Genomic DNA, 22414 nt, shown 5'->3' with positions numbered 1-22414 from the left:
AACTGCCTGCCAAGACCCTGAGAGTTGAGTGAAGGGCAGCTGCTACTCTGAATAGATGAGATTGGACAAAATTAGCCATTTACTCTTCAAGCCTTTCCTGGAAGTTTGTAAACCTTCCGTACACTTCAGAGTTCCAAAATAATTAAGCAGACAGATTCTGCCAGTACAGTTGTTATCTAGATGGAAGGACAGATTTCTGGTGCTTCTAGAATCCTTTCTAGAATCCTCCCATTCTTCTTTTAGCTTTACTAAATTCTCGTTCTTGTTGAATTCTTAATTACATATTTGTAGACTCCTTGCAGCTGATGTCTTCTGTTTCATGTTCCCTCAAACATCTTTTCCCTTTAATTCCCCCAAACACCATAACTACAAAACTGTTATATGCATAGAATTTTTTAAAACTTAATGATAATAAACAAATACAGACTATAGTGCTTACTAAAAATAAATAACAGTATGTTTTGTTCATTTTAATATTCTGTTTTCACCCTGACATCACCATTTCAATGTATTAGTTTGCTATGATTGCCATAACAAAATACCACAAATAAACAAAAAAAAATTTTTTTTCACAGTTCTGGGGTTGTTGGAAGTTTAAAATGAAGATAGCAGCAGGGTTAGATTCTTCTTAGGCCTCTCTTGTTGGCTTGCAATATCTGCCTTCTTGCTGCCTCAGCATGTGGCCATTTCTCTGTGAATGTGCCCCACTGGTGGCTCTTCTGATTCTTATAAAGACACCAGTCATATTGGATCAGGGGCACATTAAAGGACTCATTTAACTTACTTACTTCACTAAAGAACTTAGCTCCCTCTATGGTTCTATTCTGAGGTGGGGTAGATTTGGGAGGGGTGACAGTTCAGACATGAATGTATGGATTTTTTGGGAGAGATATAATTCCAGTCAACAACATTCTATTTTCCTTAACACCTCTATTTTTAGTAACTTCATGTTTTTCCAGTGACCTTCCTCCTCCTCCTCTTCTTTAAATCCCTGTGCCCTTCCCTAAACTCATTCATTCTAGAATGGCAAGAGGGCAAGCCCGTATTTCTATACTTTATATCTCTTGGTCTCTCTTTTCTTTGATAGACCTGCCAGGGTGGGGAGAAGGGACACAGCCAGAAGAGTTACATGAAAATGTTTTCTAGAAGGTAAGAGCAATGCTCTCCTTGGAATGAATACTTCTATCATAGTGGCTCAAACTGCAGCCAGTGTTGTAAATAACATTTTTTTTCCCTTGACTGCTCAATGTGTATCCCATTCAGCCTTTTATTAAAACTATTTGCTGCATCTGTCTGCCTCAACCAGTAAGTTGTAAGGTCTTCATAGGCAGGAGCTATGTCTTATTTACTGTTGTATTCCTTACAACCCCTAGCTGAAGCCTTCATATCACAGGATCAGTCTTCTTTTTTTCTTCTTGCTTTCTTTTATGGAAAATCTGTGAATTTCTTTCAATAAATATAATACAATGATTTCTTCTGTAATTTCTACACATTGGGTCTTAAGCTTTGTTCTTGAATTGTCCTTAAAATCTACCTATGTACTTCAAATACTACAAATTATCTCATACCCATTCTAGAATGTTTGTTAACTTCATTTCTATTTATCAAAAATAACCTTTATTTTCCAGTGAAGTACTAACTTCTTAGTCATGAATTTATATTCCATTTTTTAAAATGCTGCTTGTTTTCTCAAAGTTTAAAAAGGGAAGACTTACAAACAACCCTAGATGAATTTTTGTTAAATGACATGTATTTATATGATCTCCATTGTATCTTATTATGACATTTGGTCACTAATTATTCTTTCATCTTACACTTATAGCTGGTAAATCCCATCAAACAGACTAAGATGATTGTAGACATTTTGTTTTCCTTTGGATTTGGGGGTTATCCGGCCTGTTTGACTGAAACAGCTTGTTTGACTGAAACCAGTCATTTTTAAGAGGAAGCTTATGAAGTAGATTCAGAGCAAGGATCCTCCAACCAAAGACTCTTGATGTAGCTTTGTGAATATTTTACTACATTAATCTAAAATTATTTTCTCTTCAACTGGTCTCCTTTACTTTTTTTAGAATCTTAATCACTATCAGTAATGGATATTAGTAACTTCCCACTAACTCTTTACTTAAAAAAATGATCTATCTTTGGAGGTACAGGTGAGCTACATAAACATTAACAAAAGTGGTTTTGATGGCTTACAGCAGAGTAAACATAACTCCTGCCTCACTTGTGGCAAATGTGTCTTTTGGAGTTATGAGCGCAAGGTTACCTTTAGTCTTCATCATTGTGTATTAGCCTAGTTTTCGCCTGTAGGAAACATTCTCCGCTTCCTCTGTGCATGGCTGCAGTGGAACTCTGTGGGCATCCCTCTGAGCCTTTACTGGTGCTCTGCTCACACTGTTAATTACATGAGAAATATTATTACAGCATTCTTAAAAACCTGTCAGGCAGCTAATATTTTTCACCCACCCACATGTACTAGAAGCAATTTTGCTTCCACTTACCTGCCTGCCACTCATTTCATTAGTTTTAGAGAATGTTGGTTTGTGCTTGCAGACCAGTAGATTTCGAGGTGGCACAGAGCTACAGTCATTCCACCTGAAAGAAATGTGTGTGGAAGTGAAGACAAGAGAAACAGTTGTGTCGTTACTCCTGTTTGTAAGCAGTGGATTTCTTGTAAAGTTTTTTGGTTTTTGTTTTTGATTTTTTAGGGAAGAAAAGTGAGCCGGGCATGGTGACTCTAGTCTGTAATCCCAGCACTTTGGGAGGCTTAGGCAAGTGGATCACCAGAGTTCAGGGGTTTGAGACTAGGCTGGCCAACATGGTGCAACCCCTTCTCTACTAAAAATACAGAAAACTAGGGGGCCGTGGTGGCAGATGCCTATAATTCCAGCTACTCAGAAGCCTGAGGCAGGAGAATCACTTGAACCCGGGAGGCAGAGGTTGCGGTGAGCCAAGATCGCGCCACTGCACTCCAGCCTGGGTAACAAGAGCTAAGCTCTATCTCAAAAAAGAAAATAAAAAAGGAAGAAAAACAATAAATGTGAAGAAGAGAAGGCTATATTCTCTACCTGTTTAGAGGTAAAGAAACAAAAGTGGTGAGAGAGGTAAATCTGATAAAAAGTGAGAAAATAAAAGAGTTACACAAGCTTGTGATTCAGATGGAATTTATTTATATTCTACTGCCTTAGTTAATGGATGGCTTCCTGATTTCTCTTTTTAAATGTTATTTAGTATTTAGCATATACATATTCTATGACTTAGTTTGAGCAACAGAACACTGACACTAATTTGAAAATGCTTCTGGGTGTAATTTCCTTTATGTAATGCCTCATATTCAAGAAAAATAGAATCTTATTGGTCTCTCTCTCTCTACCTATGACTCTTCTAATGAAAGGATCCAATTATCTTAGCATTAATCTGATCAATTGTTATTGAATGGGTTGTTAATCTGTTTGGTCAAGTCTAATATGCCAGTTAGAAGATTTTGGGTGAGGCATAGAAATAATACAAGCAATTGTTACAGGTTTTAGGTATGCCAGCTGTCTTACTCCTAAAGTCTGGCAAATCACATAAATCCACTCTTCCCTACCACCCATATTTTGTGAAGGGGTAGGCAATGCAGTGGCTCAGGAAGATATTGTGGGATGGGAGGGCATGTGTGTTATTGATAAGAAAGACTAAAAAAATATTATGAATGTCCAAATCAGTAGGTCTTGGCTTTTGTACCTAAAATCATTCCCTAATCCTGGCCGCTGTTATTATAGCAAAACAGAGAGGATGGTGACCCTTAGGAGCACAGAGCTTATCAGCCATTTGTGAATTCCTAGCCCCCAGTATAAAATAACTACTAAATAAATGAATAAAAATGCATTACTTCTGAGACACTTCCTCCACACCTTCTTGGGGCCATATGTCAGGACTTCTTTAATCCTTAGATGCTATCCTGTATGTTCATTGAGACCTTTTATTCACTTAACGTAAATATATCTGTGGGGAGGATCCTGAGTAATAGTTCTTTGAGCAGCTAAGTATGGATGTCAATGAAAGTAATCAGTGACAAAAGACTATGCCTATGCTTGGAAGAATACACTGATTCTCATTGCCTATCAGTCTTAGTCTTCATTTTCATGAAAAGTTGATTAGTCTTAAACAGAGGTGCTTTTTGACAGAATTCATATGTTGACTCATATTGGCTTTAGGCAATCCGATATCTCCTTGTTCATTTTCGTAGGAAAACAAAGAAAAAGTTTACTTCTTATGTTTCTTGGCTGCATGTGTGTTTCTTTTGAGAAGTATCGGTTTATGTCCTTTGCCCACTTTTTAATGAGGTTTTCTTTTCTCTTGTAAGTTTGCTTAAGTTCCTTATGGACTCTGGATATTAGACCTTTGTGAGATGGATAGATTGCAAAATTTTTCTCTCATTCTGTAGGTTATTTGTTCATTCTGATGATACTTTCTTTTGCTGTGCAGAAGCTCTTTAGTTTAATTAGATCCCATTTGTCAATTTTTGCTTTTGTTGCAATTGCTTTTGGTATCTAAGTCATGAAATTTTTGCCCTTGCCTATGTCTTAAACGATTTTCCTAGATTTACTTACAGAGTTTTTATAGATTTAAGTTTTACTTTTAAGTCTTTAATTTATCTTGAGTTAATTCTTGTATATGGTGTTAAGGAAGGGGCCTAGTTTCAATTTTCTGCATATGGCTAGAAAATGGTGCAGTTCTTCCAGCACTTTTATTAAATAGAGAATCCTTTCCCCATTACTTGTTTTTGTTAGGTTTGCCAAAGATCTGTGCAGCAGACCACCACGGCATATGCTTACCTTTGTCACAAACCTGTGCATCCTGCACATGTACCCCTAAACTTAAAAATAAAAATAAAAAGTTTACTTCTGTTAAACTGCAGCGTGTTGTCCTGGATAATATGAGTCAAGTTTCCTAAAAATCTGCTTAATGCATAGGCTATGCAACATTTACACGTTAGAACCAGCTGCACTTCTGACATCCAGTCAGTTTTACCCAGATAACTATAGCTGGTCTGGATATGATTCCATTGTGCTTTGTTGGAGAGAAGCCAAGCCTGTGCATTTTTTTATCAGCACCATTTGAAAAGTTTCAGCATCGATCTTATTTGTGCACTTTTTGAGTTGGTATCACACACAAAAATTATATTTTTTCACTACATGCTAATTCAAGGGAAAATATTTATTTATTGATGGACTGATTAATTAAAAATATACTATACACATAGTACAAATGTATCTTATTTTAGAAAAGACTCAACCCAAAAGTAGTATGTATCACAGACTGTATTCTCAATAAGTTTAATATATAAACATAATATTTTATAGTAACCACATTTAGAAAGGTCAAATTAAGCAAACTTTTCTTTCATAGAAACTCGGTTTAGTGTAGTTTAGCATGACAAAAATAACCCATAGATTTTATATGTGGTAAAGATATCAAAGGCAAATAGGCAGACATTTAAATGCAATCCATAGTTTATAACTGGAAATAACTATTTATTTCTTTATACTCTGTATTATTTCAAAAACACTTTTTGAGGGAGAATAATTACCAAATACATGTTTGTTCTATTAACAAATTTTAGCTTTCTATTTGTACATATTACTATTTAAAAAATTTTATTAAAACCAGTAATACCTTTAAGATATGATATTTGGATGACTCACATATTTATACTTTACAGTAGGAACTTTGACTCAGCATTTCTTTGTAGAAACAGGTGTGCATAAAGAGTTAGAATGTCTTTCATCTAATAAGTCAGACATATTAAAGTTAAAAAAGCATTTCAATTGGCGGATTTTATTATTAAACTCTAGTAATGAGTGTGTTTAACAGGCTTCCATTTTTTTAAAAAAAATTGCTATCAGATGTAACGTTGCATAACAGAGCTTTTCTTCCTTCCAAGTGTGGGGAGGGCTTTATGATTCTATGCCATTCCTTTTTGTATGCATTTGCATCTGAGGTTAGTGACTTCTTCCCAAGGCATCTAGACTATTGTCATCCAGCAACTCCCCTATATCCATATATTCTCACACTATATTACTATATATTATATATTACTATATTACTCACTACTGAAGTCCAGCAAACACCTACATTGAGGGAAAAATGAAGAATAAATTCTTTCCTCTATTGCCTTTCCAAGAGGGCACTAGTGTTTTGGCTTGCTAGAATTCTTGTTCCTCCTTCCAGTAAAAGCAGTTGCTTTCTTTGGGGAATAGCTACTCCTCTGTTCTACCTGGTGCCATTCTGCCTGTCAATCATGAAGTATTCTCCATCTCAATTAAAGTGATTAGACTAAGCAATACTTTCTCAGCAGTTTGAATACTAAGCATTCTCATGCAAGGATAGAAAGTAATTGGAACTCATGTATCATAAGGAAGAAACCCAAGGAGATTCTTTATGAGTTTCTGCCTCCACATTCCCTAAAGCTTCCTGGTGTTTTACTTTCCTAAGTCCTAAGTGTTCAACCTCTTTTTTATTATTATTTTTTAATTCTGTGTTTTACTTGATTTGTGAAACAAGTTAGTTTTATTGTTTTCCTCATGTAAGCCCCAGGGGAGATTTTCTGTTGCTTTCAAGGAGGAGAGAACTGATATAAATTCTTTTTAGACTCTTCCTTTTGGGATTTATTTATTATTTACTTATATTAGCTTTGAAACAAGATAATTGAGCTCAGTGGTTGTAAACCTTACCTAAAACCTATGTAGCATATATATAAAATGTGTCTCAAAATAAACTTCTCAATTTGCATGTTAGACCATCTCTTTGAGGAGTGTACTCTATATATGAACTTTTTTTATTGTCTCAAAATGTGCTAGGTAAATAATATTTTGCAATCCTCTATACCCAGTATTCTGGGAATAATTTAGTTACCATGAACATGGTTTAAAATTATATTATTTAATTAGTGTTCAAACCTATAGGTGTCATCTGTACATGCTTTGGACTAACCTCAGTAAGATTCTCCACTGCCTTTTTTAAACTTGGAGAGACTTTGATTCTGTAAAGTCTTCAACAGTTTCACAAAAGATTCCTATTTGTCAAATAAAATTCTGGTAATTTATTTTTCAGGGCAAATGTTAGAGATAATTACTTTTTAATAAAACAATATTTTCATTTAATTACATAGATATTATTTAGATGAGTGAATTCTGGTTTTCTCTCACTATAAAAATATAGTTTTTCACATTAACTCTAAAAAATAATATTGGAGTAGTCATACCTGGTGATCTTGTTTGGCAGTTTAATGATCTTGCTATAAGGTAAAATAAGGACCTAAGTGTTGATTACGTCTATCATTATAAGAAACTGACTTCTTATAGAAAATAATTTTAAGTGAGATTTCTTTTTAATTAAAAAATTGTTGGGCCGGGCGCGGTGGCTTACGCCTGTAATCCCAGCACTTTGGGAGGCCGAGGTGGGTGGATCACGAGGTCAAGAGATGGAGACCATCCTGGTCAACATGGTGAAACTCCGTCTCTACTAAAAATACAAAAAATTAGCTGGGCATGGTGGCGCGTGCCTGTAATCCCAGCTACTCAGGAGGCTGAGGCAGGAGACTTGCCTGAACCCAGGAGGCGGAGGTTGCGGTGAGCCGAGATCGCGCCATTGCACTCCAGCCTGGGTAACGAGAGCGAAACTCCGTCTCAAAAAAAAAAAAAAAAAAAAATTGTTATGGATCTATCGTAGGTGTATATATTAATGGGGTATATTAGATATTTTGATACAGGCATACAATGTTAATAATCACCTCAGAGAAAGCAGGTTTTCTATCACCTTAAGCATTCATTATTTCTTTGTGTTACAAACATTCTAACTGTAGTCTCTCAGTTATTCTAACATGTACAACAAATTACCGCTAACTAGTTAACCTGTTGTGCTATCAAACACTAGGTATTATCCATTGTATCTAACTATATTTATGTACCTATTAACCATCTCCATTTCCCACCACCCACTTCCACCACCTCTATTCTTCTAAGCCTCTGGTAACCATCATTCTATTTTCTTTCTATTTTCTATCTCCATGAGTTCAATTGTTTTAATTTTTTGTTCCCACAAATAAGTGAGAACATGGGAAACTTTTCTTTCTGTGCCTGGCTTATTTCACTTAACATAATGTCTTTCAGTTCCATCCATGTTGTTAACAAAGACAAGATTTCTTTTTTTTAGTCTGCATAGTACTCCATTGTGTATAATATGTACATTTTCTTACTTTTCTGTTGATGGACACTTAGGTTGCTTGCAAATCTTGACTATTGAGAATAGTAATGTAATAAACATTGAAGTGCAGTTATCTCTTCTATAATATACTGATATCCTTTGTTTTGGCTATATAGCTAGCAGTGGGATTGCTTGATCATATGGTAATTGCATTTTTAGTTTTTTGAGAAACCTCCAAACTATTCTCCATAGTGGCTGTACTAATTTACATTCTCACCAACGGTGTCTGAGTGCTCCCTTCTGTCCACATCCTCGCCAGAATTTGCTATTGCCTGTGTTTTGGATAAAAGCCATTTTAACTGGGATGAAATATCTCTTTGTAGTTTTGGTTTGCATGTTTTCTTTTGATCAATGATGTTGAGCACCTTTTTATATACTTGTCTGCCATTTGTATGTTTTCTTTTGGCAATGTCCATTCAGATCGTTTGCCCATTTTAAATCAGATTATTAGATTATTTTCTATAGAGTTATTTGGGCTCTTTATATATTCTGGTTATAATCCTTTGTCAGATGGATAGTTTGCAAATATTTTCTTCTATTCTGTGGGTTGTCTCTTCATTTTGCTGATTGTTTCCTTTGCTAAGCAGAAGCCTTTACACTTGATGTGAACCTTTTGTCTCTTTTTGCTTTAGTTGCCTGTGCTTTTGGAGTATTACTCAAGAAATTTTTGCCTAATTTAATGTTGTGGAGAGTTTTCCTAATGTTTTGTTTTAGTAGTTTCGTAGTTTCAGGTCTCATATTTAAATCTTTAACCTGTCTGTTTTTGATTTTTCTATATGGTGAGAAACGGGTCAAGTCTCGTTCTTCTATATATGGCTATCCAGTTTTCTTAGCACTGTTTATTGAAGAGATTGTCTTTTTCCCAATGTGTATCCTTTGCACCTCTGTCAAACAAATGACATATTTTTATATGGCATTTCCCAATCAGCAGGCATGCTTATTTTTTAAGAAAAGAATTATTTTGAAAATATGAAGTAGACTGTATAAATTTGCTTGCTGTTTTTTTTCCTTACTGCAGATATTACACAAATCTTAAAACTCAGAATAAGTATGCACATATAAATGTGAAAAAAAATATACATATATACATACTAAAGGACAAGTTAGTTTTATGTTGTGGATATTATTTTATAGAATCAATAGCTAATAAAATGAGCTACTTATTTGAATCAATGTCAAAACCAGTCATATATTATTATATAATAAATGAACAGCATCTATAGTGGAATGCTGGAGAATCAGTCATGCCATTTAGATATAAATGTTGTGTTCATCTCAATCGTCTAGATTCCCTCTTCCTCGAGAAAATATAATGCGTGTGCACGTGTGCACACACACATACACACACACAGAGCTTTTTTTGCAGTTTTAAAGTCTTTGATTAGTTTCTCCATATTTCCCTCTGAAAGTACAAAACCATTGGTGATGCCTCAGTGTATATCCTGGTTCTATTACTTTCTTTTGAGGATGCATAGGTAGTAGATATATGTTTAGTCTTTCCTCTGGCAGACTCTGAGGCAACCTACCATAAAACATTGCATGTGCATTCAATACCCAAGTCAGCTTTAAACTTGAAGGATCTCCTTCCAGTTTAAAACTTTATAATTTTGTGATTTTGGCTATGAAGAAATATTTAAGATTTTTTATTCCCAAGGGAAAGCCACTGGGACTATGATTCTGCAAATTCAACAAAGACTAACTCACAGTAATGTTTTGGTAATTGCCAGAGCTGTGTCTCCAATAGTGGTAGAGACTGAAGGCTGAAATGGCTAGGCCTGATGATCAAGGTGTTCGTAAGAAGGTGGTTATAAATAGCAGTACACATGGAGAGGCAGGTAGCATCAACAAGGTGTTGAGTTTGCAGATAAGTGTCTGACCTTGGGAATTCCTGCTTTGGATTTTGATTTGGGGATGTCTTGGAAAGAACCAAGGGCATATGGCAGGAATACTGGAAAAGACAGGACAATCACTTAATTTCAGATCTGGGTATGAGGTTTAAACAAGACCAATTATTCTATTAGCTTACAGCTTTTAAAATATCCCCTGATCAGAATTAAAAGTTCATGTTGACATTAAGTGGCTCCAGCTTCAAGGGTGAAAAGGAAAATGTGAGAAGAGTTCTAGCATATCCTGATAATACTGTCTTCAGTCAAACTCTATTAGTAATGCTCATAGCTGTCAAGTTCAAAATAAAATTTTTTACAAAACCATTGAATGGATATGCAATTGAGAAATCTTACAAGCTCTCCTATAATGATTTTTATGAATTTTATTTTAATTGAATCATTAAGTTAATAGATATAAATGACTATTTCCTGAAGTAGGTTCAATAATTTATAATCCAATGTTCGTGTGAATGTGCTCATATATGTAAACTTTCAGTGGAAATTCATAAAATCAATGCATTTCATTATATTAAAATATGGAATGGAAAATGAATTACTTGATTTTATTACATAATATCCCTATACTCTTTACTTCTTCTCTTCCTCCATTTTTTTTTGTATTGTCACTGGTCTACATAGTACTGGAAAGAGGTTTATACTATCCTAATTTTAAAGATTCATGTATAACCATTCAATTCAGTACAGAGTTATGGAGTGTCCTCTGCATGTACTGGATTATCTGGGTAGGAAGATGTAGAGGAACCCAAATTAGGTGGGAAGACATGATCTCTGCCTTCAAGAAGTATATGGTCCTTTTAAAATATGTAACATTTGTGACTGGGTGTGGTGGTTCATGCCTGTTATCCCAGCACTTCTGGAGGCTGAGGCAGGTGGATCACGTGGTCAAGAGATCAAGATCATCCTAGCCAACATGGTAAAACACCAACTCTACTAAAAATACAAAAAATAACTAGGCATAGTGGCATGAGCCTGTAGTCCCAGCTATTTGGGAGGCTGAAGCAGGAGAATCAAAAGCGGAGGTTGCAGTGAACTAAGATTGCACCACTGCACTCCAGCCTTGCAACAGAGCGAGACTGTCTAAATATATATATATATATATGTGAGAAGTAATTAACAATACCAAGGAAGTTTATCATAAAGTGGTAAATTAAATATTATCAAGTACTATAATTATATGGTTCCAACTATAACTCTAGTGCAGAACTAGCCAGAGTTAATTGATCATTTTCAGTAATTCACTAAAAGAGTAGATGAATAAAATTTATCTTTGTCTGAATTTTCCCAGTTAGGTCACCTAACCCTTTTTATAACTTCAACATATTTCTAGGCATGTGCTATTATTAACCCTCATTTCCTCTTGGTTTGCCTGCAGCTGCATCTCTGTCTCATGAACCTAATGTTTTTGTTTAAGCATACCACCCTGATTGTCCAGAGGTCAGATTCTAACTAAGCAGCACCATCCAGAACATGTCTCTGAACACAAGAACAAGTGAGAAAATTCTAAGGGTACAGAGCCCAGCTGAATGAGTTGTATAAGAAGTTGACCTGTATTTAGAATCTTAACAAAGTTAGGTATGAAATTCTACATTTTATAAAAAGAAGCAAACATCTCTGTTCAGGAAACCAATGACACAGGGAAGAAACTGTACACCTATAAACTTAGACAAGTGTTTGAGCCTTTTCACACTGAGGCAAATAAACCTATATACATATATAAGACATCCCAAAAAGGTCATTATTATACAATGCAGCAAGTGCTTGTTAAAGTGAAATACATGTGAATTAAAGAAAGTGATTGATACATTTTGTAATTAGTTACAAGAAAAACTGTTAAACAAAAGCATGTTTTTTAAGATTAAAGAGACAACTTTCAGTTATTTGAATGTCTTACTTTGAGGCACATCACATTCTCTGGAGAGACTAGGTAAAAGAACTATTACTGTGTATCTAACAGAGACTATTTCCATATTAGAGCACAAAACTTCAAAGGAGATTTATTTAATGACCCATCATTAGACTCAGTTTTGTCCCTAGCTGACACTTTAAAGTAAATGAGGTTGGCTTGCCTTTCCTCAGTTCTTCCGTCTCTACTTGGGACTTCTCTTGCTGCCTTCACTTTCTCTTTGTACTACTCACCATGTGAGGTCCCTAGGGCTCATGTCAGTTAGGGTTGAATGGCAAGATCCCATGCTCTGGATCGATCTCATTGTCTTTTCCCTCAATTCAACTCTTTCATTGTATGTACTTTAGAATTTTATTCTCTGCTAGCTGCCATGATAAAGTAATTCCACATCAATGATAATCAGGTATTCATGGAGTGATGTGTGGATTTTGAAGGATTCCTTTGTGTTGACCGCCCTAGTGGTGGAAATACCAGAGAAGTCATGGGATCATTTTATGACAAGTAGAACCTTTCTGCTTAAATACCTAGAGTTGGTGCCTGCTTCCACTGCCTGAACATATGGTGAAGCCTGTGGAACCTTTTAACCAAATTGTGGAGCTGATGAAGAAGCATGACACAATGTTTGAAGGGTTAGCTAAAATTTCCTCTGATGTTCTAAGTGCTGTTTTACACACTTTGTTCCCTGAAAGAGGATGATATATATCCACATGTTGGGGATATTGATACATTGAAATAAAGAGCTAGTTGGTATTTGTCCTGAGAAGCAATGAGATATACCTTTGTTTGGTTTCTAGTTGAACATTTCCTTACTTCCTTGAACATTTCCAGACCTCCACATGTATTTATTCACATTATATGTGAGCCAGCTAGTTTGAAGGGAATGATATTGGATAGCAAAATCATCTTTCACATTTCAGCTGCAATTCAGATAAACAGACAACAGTTTCTAGGGCTATGCTTATATTTATTTAATTAGTTCATCAGTATAATCCATTCTGTAGTTTCCAGTGGAGTATTCTTATAATTATTGGAAAGTTTGTTTAGTCCAGGCTGATGAACTCTTACTGTATTCAGTTGACAAGGAACATAATTACAAGTATTGTGAGAGCTCAGAATGTTTGGGTACATAAGTGAATATGCTGCTGACTCTGGAAAATTCTTCAGAATCCCTTTCCAACATAGCCATGGTGAACTCTCCTGCCATTCCCCTGTCAGGTTCCAAAGCTACTTCTACGTTACTCAGAGACTAATGCTGCTGAGGTGTCCTCATTCTGTATCTTCTCCCTTCAGATGTCTAGCTTTTGATCATTTTCCTGTTTAATGGCATCTACATTGGAAGGTAAGGTGTGGGAAATAAACAAAGCAAAATTTAAACTAATCAATGATATTGTTTGTAGGACACAGCAGGTGCACTGCCTTCACTCTCAGCAGTGCAGCTCTTTCTTCAGTTCTACTCCCCTAAATCCAAACTTTTGAATCCCTCCTCCTTTATGCAAACACTTTCAATAAACTCTCAGGCAGTTATTGAAATTTTCAGGGCTGCAAAACAAAAACTTCTTTACAAAAAGTACTGAGGATGTTATAAAGGCAAATCCTTGGCAAAAAATGGGTATAGTTATCCCCCCTTCTCTGTGGAAGAAATGCTTCAAGACCACCCCTGGTGATGCCTGAAACCATGGATGGTACCAAACTCATAAATTTAGTGTCTTTTCCATCTTAATCAAGCACTTATCATGCAGTGGCACTTCATAACTTTTACAGTTTGAAGTGACAGCAAAACTAGCACAGATTTTTTTTATCCTCCTTCACAAGTTCACAGATAGAAGAATTGTTTTTACTGTAGACCTAAGCAACCTCAGCTTACAATTTTTTCATCTCTAATTAAGTAAAGAACTTTCACCTTTTTATGTTAAGGAAGCACTTTATGGCTTCTCTTTGACATGTTCAAATTGCTAGCATTACTGCTCATGTGCTTTGGGGCCATTACTAAGTAAAACAAGCGATCATTGACACAAGCACTGTGATACCATGATAGTTGATCTGATAACTGAGATGGCTACTAAGTGACTAATGCATGGATGAGCTGGACAAAGGGATAATTTATGTCCCAGGAAGGGCAGAACAAGGCTAATCTGTGATTTCATCTTCTTACTGAGAATGCAGTGCAATTTGAAACTCGTGAATTGCTTATTTCTAGGATTTTCTATTTAATACTATTGAACTGTGGCTGAGAGTAACAGAAATCATGGAAAGTGAAACCACAGATAAAGGAGGATGGTCATATGGGGTACATAGTGTCAGGAATTTGTATTTGTGTGTCCTAAACCAATAGTCTTATCTCTGCAGGCCTAGGTTGCCTTAGCTGCAGAAATACTTGAATGGTAAAAGGATATAGTCAAACTTTAGTTAGACCAGTATTTATTTAGAACCTGCTATATGCTGTGATTGGAAATTAATTCTTCTGATTCTTGGGCTCATTTCCATCCTCCGCTTACTCTTTTATTTATTAGCTCTAATCTTCTTAATTATTTTAATATCCAAAGCAACATATGTACTAATAAAACTATATAAAGAAGACACAACCTCTTCCAGCTTCACATCCCCAACATGTAGCCTCCCATTCAACAACTTGGTATATTCTCATATATTTTCCTTCATATTCACACAAAATATACAAACACATGCACATGATCAGGAAACATGTAAATATACTTCACCTCTTCATCTCTTTCAGGATTCTGCCCAAATGTCTTCTTTTTTATTTCCCCAGAGAGACTTTTCTTCACCACCCTGTTTGAAGTTAGTATCCTGTCAATCATCATTGCCTCATCGGGAATCCCATGCATGTGACTACATAGCTTTATTTTTTTCCTATAACATTTATCACCAGATATAATATATATATATTATTTATTCGTGTGTGAGAGAGTCCTCACACCTGAGGGTATGTTTTGTGAGAGCGATTATTTGTGTCCGTTTTGTTTATTGCTGCAACCCAGTGCTATAATAGTGGCTGACAGTAAATGCTAAAAAATTCTGAAGGAATATGTGAGTGTGTGTGTGTGTGTGTGTGTGTGTGTGTGTGTGTGCAGCTCTCTTTTGGGGTGTCATTATTCTGTTTTTTTTAAACTTTAAGTGTGATAATACTGAGTAAATAACTGTACAGTTTGCTTCACATACTAAAAAAAAAATCCAGCAAGAAGAATAGGCACATTTACAATATATGTTCTAAATTTTTAGGTACATAATATTCTATAGTATGGACTCCACATTATACTTAATTATTCTGATATTAGTGGATACCCAGTTGTTTTCATTTTTTAAGTTGAGAAACAATGTAATACACTTTTAATATTATCCTTGTGTGCTAGTGCTTTTATTTCTAAAGCATAATAATAATAGCTGTTATTGCTTTTAGTGCAGAACTTTTCTAAACACTTTACATCCACTAACTCATTTAATTTTCCCAATAGTCCTATTCATTAGATATAGTTATTATCTCTATTCAGTGGAATACAACAGAGGGAAATGAGCCACTGGAAGTTTAAGTAACTTGCCCAGTATCACAGGTCTGCTGAGAAGCTAAGCCAAGATTGAAATTCCAGCAGTCTGAACCAAGAGACTGCTTTCCTAAAAATTACACATATTACAAAAGTAGGATTGGCTTCTCAAAGGTAATACATATTTTAAATGTAATAGCTTTTGCCAGGTAATTTCCAAAAATTAATTTTGTCACCGACTATAAATAAGAGTGTCACCAATAAGAAGTAAATTTGTTTCCCTTTATCCTCTTCAGAAAATTTTTGCTATTTTCATCTCATTATGTTTTAATATTTTGCAGAAGTAATAAGTTAAAAGATGGTTTGAATGCAACTTCTAGCGAGAATTAATTCTGTGGTTGAGAATTAATACTAGTTTGCATATATTGCTTTACAGGTAAAAAATGCCTGTCACAAATACTTTCAGTGAAATGGAAATGAAGGCTAATTTCTAGTGGCTACACAGTCATGGCCTCTAAATTACTATTAAGATTACAGGGATAAAAAATGCCTATTCCTAGCAATGAGGCTGTTTTTAACCGCCACTTTCCCTTCTTTCTCATAGGATAGGATGAAACAAACCTTGAGCGTCAGGTTCTTTGTTAAAGAGAAAGGAAGGTGAATGCATGACAATGAAATCATAATGCCAAATACACTTGGGCCGTTGATGTTTTGGTATGGGTTCATTATTCACTTAGTCTGCCATATGAGAGGTTTTCAAGAATGCAATTATAGCTGAGTTTATTCTGACCTGGATCAAATTCATTGTACTGAGGCATGAAGAGAATATGATCCTTTGGCAAAGGAGTCTATATTACAAACAACAGGTCATGAATGGGAAATGAGACCAAATGTATTCATTTGTAAAATTGCCAACCTATCGTGAATAATTTCTATCCTTAGAGTGACTGTACAGTTTATTGTTCAAACTGTGAAACTTTAAAAGTAGAAGGATTACTACCAATAATTATGCTGGAGTATCAGATATACATTGAGACCTTTCCTAGAAAGCAGAGATGTATAGTAACTCTACATACCCCAGATTTTGAGTTTTTATTTTTCTTACATTCATGCTTCAAAATATGCTTGTAAAAAAAAATTGGCTAAGTGATGGACAGTAGTATTTTTCATCTCATTCTCTTTTCATATCTATCTTTCCTTGTCCCTCTTCTCTTTTCTTATTTGATATTTTTCTACCATGCTATATCCTTTCATTTCAAAATATATTTCTATTTATGATTGATAAGATTATAAATAAAAGCAAAAGATGAGCTGGAGTTGGCTGTGGGTTTCTTGAGTTCTAGTGTGGATATACCATGGAGCTATGGTCCAATCCTCTTTGTTTTTCCTGTGCTTACCCTTTTATTTTACTGTCACATGTCCTATAATTTCTGCCTCATAAAATCCAATGTATAGGTTATTCTAAAATACAAATTCCCGAATTCCATGAAAACAAGTATATCTAAATATTTGTAAAGAAATTGGGGTGGGTTGGGGGAAAGAGAGACAGTGGCAGAACTAGCCAGTACAAGGAAGAGAGCACGAGAATGTTTATGTCAGATGTAAGTGGTCAAATCCTTCAACCACAGTTCAATTTTCTATGTACACATTAAGTTGCTGCCTGACCATGTTAAATGAGACCAAAATTAATTTGTCCGTAAATCTGGAGAGAGCCAATATTTGTTTTCTGAAGCAGTTATTTGACTGACCTACTAACCATGAAAATACTTCTTCAAGTTAAGGGTTAGGATAGGGAAGAAGAAGCAAGTTCTGTATGCACAACAAAAAGATTGGCCCTCACCGTCAAAGCTCCAGTCATAAAGAGTGAATAGAAGGAAGGATTGTTATTATTATCACTTTGGTTTTATTTAAGTATAAAAGTATCAGCACTTTAGTACTCGAAGTATAGCTATAAGCAAGATTAGAAAATGTACTTGCTGTATATTGTTCTAGCCACACTCTGGGTTGTCCCTACATTTATGGAAAGTTGGTTTTCTGTATGAGCATTTCATCATAAACTGAGTATCATTTGTATGTTTTTCAAAATTACATAAATAAATCATTTTATTTATTAAGTCCAGAAACTGATTTTAGGGATAGAGGGATGAGTTGTGTTATTTAATCTTACTCTGGTGGGTAAATGAACATACAGATTCAAAGGTGGTGAGTGAGAGAAGGAGACTCTTGATATGTTAGAAGACCACTGCTCTAGGATATGTGTAGAAACAAAACTGACACATAGTAGGTACTTAATGAATGTTTGTTGAATGAATAAATTTTCAGGCCTGCATGAAATACCTGTGTGCCATGTGTCAACACATACAGCCCCTCTGGTACTCAGTATCATCTGCAAAATGAAGGTGTTAGACAAGGATCATTAGCAACTGTTTTATTTCTAAAATTCTGTAATTCTTAATGGTAATTAATAACAATGAAAAAAAAACTAGGAGTTAGTTCCGAAGGCCCATGGATACTCAAGTAAATTATATTAGAACTCTCTGTAATAAGATAAAGCTAGAGCTGGGTATGGTGGCTCACGCCTGTAATTCCAGCACTTTGGGGGGCCAAGATGGGCAGATTGCTTGAGCTCAGGAGTTTGAGAGTAGCCTGGACAACATGGTGAAACCCACCAAAAATACAAAAATTAGCCAGATGTGGTGGGGCACATCTGTGGTCTCAGCTACTGGGGATGCTGAGGCGGGAGGATCACTTGAGCCTGGGAAGTAGAAGTTGCAGTGAGCTGAGATGGTACCACTGGACTCCAGTCTGGGCACAGAGTAGGACTGCATCTCAAAAAGAAAAAACAAAAAGATAAAACTAACCCTTAGGAAAAAAACCATGTTTTCTGAATTTAAGAGAAAAAAATCTCCTTGGGCATATATGTGCACATAAAATTTAAAAATCTTATTAATAGAAACATAAAGTAATGCAAAGTAGAACTCATCTCCTTGAAATGTTTATCTGTGGATATATGGTTGTTTGCAATGAAAAGTTAATTTTTATTTTTGTAAGTTTTGACTGTGATTCTAGAGTCCAATCCCTTTAGGATTCATAGTAATTTTAATAATTTGCACCCAGACATTTTAATTAGTAGAATATGTCCTGGTTTCTTCCTTCATCTCATTTCAGAATAGATTCTGCCTTTAGATTATGTGCATGGCACACCGTATTTATTTCTTTACCAAGTATGCCATTCGTAGTAATGGAAAACACTAGTAGGAAGCAGTCTGTAATTATTATGATTATCTCTAATTCTGTTTTCTGCTTCTCTGGGTTTTTGTTTGTTTATTTTGGTTTTGTCTTGTTTTGTTTCATCACATAAGAGCCTGAGCTTCTCTAGGCCCAGTAGCTGAACCAGTCACTGACACTGCTATACCTAATTTTAGGGAAACTTCCTGGGCTAGATATTAACAAAATATTTTCTTCTTCTTTAGATCAGTACAAACAAGCAAAAACTCAAACAAATCTCAGAAGTTCTAAAAAATTACATTATTATGAAATTAGAGAAAAATACATATCTAAAAGATAAAATTTTAGAAATCAATGAAATTATGAATAGTTTTATTACTGAATGTAACTAAATATCTACCCAGTTGTAGTTTCTGACATTTACTGGAGAAATACCATTTCAGTGATTGCCATGTACAGTCATTTCTCTGTTCATTTATAGAAAAGAGAAGATTGATACACCCCAAGTCCTGAACTATAGGGTAGATATCTAGTTCCTCTCATTTCTCCAGATGACCCCTGCTCTGAGGGGTTGACAGCCCTGCAGAATTCTAATTTCTGCATTTTTATAATATTATATTACTTTATAACCGTAGTATAATGATGATGACAACAGTAGTATGGGATGTTGATATCTCATACTCATTTGCTCTGTTACATAGCCACACATTTTCTTTAATAAATTACTAAGAATAAAACCTCTTCCATTTTTTAGTACATTGAATACTATTTGATTTTAAAGAATCTTGCCTCATGAAGCAGAGCAGACAAGTAGTAATCTCCATGAGAGCAGAGGGCATCCTTATTATTTTATCCACAGTACTTGACATAGTACATAGTACAGAATTATGTGTTCAATAAACATGTGCTAAACAAATCAAATATGTAATATGTACACACACGTACATCCACACAGGGATTACAGTCTATTTGCTTATATCCTAAAGGAGATCAAAACAAGTTTTAAGGAATGCCTACAGTGAATAAAATAGAAATCAGTGAGTGGGATCTAAATGGACTTGCAGAAATGTATCTCTTTTTAGTTGATTCTTGCTGGAAGCTTTGGAGTTAGTCAATCTTAGCTTTGAACCTCAGTGCTAGACTGACCAAATAAATATGTATCTTCCCTGTTTCCTCTTCTTTAACATTAGGGTAATAATACTTAACCTCTTAGGGTTGTTGTAATGATTAAATATGCCCAGAAAGCTAACATATTTTGTGTCTAGGTTAATGGTTGTTGTAGAGCTTGCATGAGAATTAGAGCTGGGGTCATTTGGGATGTGTTTTTTGGGTTGTTGGCACCAGGTGCTTTTCAGATGTGACAATTAAAGGAGGTAGAGTGGAAGAGGCTAGAGGCAGGAGACTTCTTTAATGAATATGGTGTGGTGAAAATAGGGTTATCGGGTACAATAAAAAATTCTCTGTTGAGTGATTTCTAGGATCCCCTGCAAGTTTACATGCAATTAAATTATAATAATGTTCTCCCCCTCACCACCCCTTTCATTCCATCTTTGGCTATCCATCATTTATTCTACCTTGCGTTTAGATTTTTCTTACCCCAAAGCCATAAATGATTAAGAAATTTCTGGGTTATTTGCATTTCTTTCTACACTTTCTTTCTTTCAATGAACTCTTTATATATGCCTCTTGTCTGTACCAGTACAATCACAGCTGAGTTGGACTTTTATGGAGAAAGTTCAGCACACTTGTCACCTAAAACTTGTAACCAATTCATACAGCAGAGCTACTCAGCATTTGGGGAACCATGGGGCCATTACTCATATGCAGCCATAGGAGCCAGGTAAGTTTTTATTTGCTTACTTTTGGTACCCACATGATGAGCTTGAGTTTAAGTCCTTGTATTTCATTAAAATTTTCTTTTTCCATTAATATTGCCTAAATGTTGTGACAAGGAGACTTTCATATATTATCCAGTTTCTCTTTTTCTCAGGAATAATACATTTATACTCTTAATAGTGTTTGTAGAGTGATACTATAATTTGAAAACTACAAGCTACCAGGTTTCTTTGAAAAAATTCAGATGGCTACCCTATCTGTACATAGTTGAAATGAAACTAGACTGTGCAGGCTTCTGTGTGTCTATGCAGTTCGGAGTGACCTGCATTCTACCTCTTGCTTACATAGTGTTGACCGAGGCCATGCTTTTTGAAGATGAAGAAATTTATGAGATACAGCCAAAATAGTTTTTATGTTTAGCCACTGATAATCAAGACAGAGACCCACACTATTAGTAAACCTGGAATGACCTGAATCTATCATAAAGACTGCCTGTGGCCAGACAGACAATATTATACATGGCATGATGCATTTTACTGACCATGTTTAGCTAAACTGGCTGCCTCAGGTGACTGTCTTGTTTCCATTAAAGCACTTGTATTAGGAAATTACCTGAAACCTAAGAAGCTATTTTCTTTACTATTAGAATATAAATAACAAGTGGACCCTGGTGATTATTATATTCTTCCACATTCCCCACCAATCCCTTCAGGCTAGTCACTGGCAGATCTATCTAGGGTGGGTTTTTGCTCTGTTTGCATTGCTTACTTTCAGGGTCACAGACCTGTCCTTTGTGTAACTTAGGGGCTCTTTAGTGACCCATGTTTCACTGTGTTTCCTCTACAGCAGATGTCTGACTTTCTAAAGTTTCCCCTGAGCAAGATACCCTGTCTTTCCAAATCCATCACTGTAGGTGCAGGAATTTCACATTTGCTTTCTTTCCACTCCAGGGATCAGTATTGATGATTAAGTCAGTTTTGTTTGTTTGATTGTTTTTGTTTTTTATTGTCCCCCTTTGCTTGCTAACCCATCATACTACATTACTTACTTTGTTCCTAAATTGTATCTTCTTAGTATTGAAAATACTTAACGCATAGTGGAGCAACTATTCATCTCTCTTTCACTTCCTTTCTCACATTTTAACTGTGGAAAGAATCCATCAGTATTTACTCTTGAATCATGAAAATGATCCTACAGTTACTGAATTATAGAGTCATAGAAAGTTAGAGCTGAAAAGAAGCTAAGTTATATTTCTTTTGCATCCATGCTTCCAATAGAGCATATCTTGGATTGTTGTAACTGCGTGAAAATTTCCCCCATGCAGTTTCCTATGTCATAAAGCATGTCACATGCTCTTGATGTTTGGGGTTTTAATGCAAAACCCCAAATATCTATTAAATTGAGCCCATTCAATCTCTAAGACTATGGCGCAGCTATTTTCACAGCTCTGAATAGTACAGAAGGCATTTCAAAATATAAGCATTTTCCAACTGAAGGCTTAGGGAATGTCATTTGAAGGGCACTGAGATGATCCATATCAAAACATACTCCTCATCTATTGAACAGAGACTTCTTTGTGGAGAAAAAACTGTACTGTCCCTTGTTCATATATTTGAGAAAGGTATTAAAATGTTATCTAATATATTAGCATCTTAGTATAAATTGTTTCAGATCCTCTATTTTCTTTCCCTTATTGTTTTACTTAGAAGAAGAAAGTTTCTAGAGATTGATAATCAAAAGAAAGATTTGATATGCATACTGGAAATAAGGATGAGTACATTAAATTT

General features: G+C 35.3%; 1 protein-coding gene and 1 long non-coding RNA gene across 3 annotated transcripts in view; one reads left to right on the top strand and one right to left on the bottom strand.

Moving 5' to 3' along the window:
• LSAMP (limbic system associated membrane protein) overlaps positions 1 to 22414 on the top strand; it is a 639680-nt gene that overhangs the window by 69875 nt on the left and 547391 nt on the right. The window lies entirely within an intron of this gene.
• On the bottom strand, positions 504 to 2604 carry LOC135274161 (uncharacterized). Its single transcript, XR_010341944.1, has 3 exons — positions 2505 to 2604; positions 2270 to 2397; positions 504 to 725 (listed from the first exon to the last, which is right to left on the bottom strand). It is a non-coding gene; the product is annotated as an uncharacterized LOC135274161 (long non-coding RNA).

Source organism: Aotus nancymaae, unplaced genomic scaffold, assembly GCF_030222135.1.
Source record: "Aotus nancymaae isolate 86718 unplaced genomic scaffold, 86718_ANA_hifiasm-v0.15.2.pri h1tg000011l, whole genome shotgun sequence".
Taxonomy (NCBI): domain Eukaryota; kingdom Metazoa; phylum Chordata; class Mammalia; order Primates; family Aotidae; genus Aotus; species Aotus nancymaae.
Note: the sequence above shows the minus strand (reverse complement) of the source record. Positions and strands in the feature narration are given on the sequence as shown.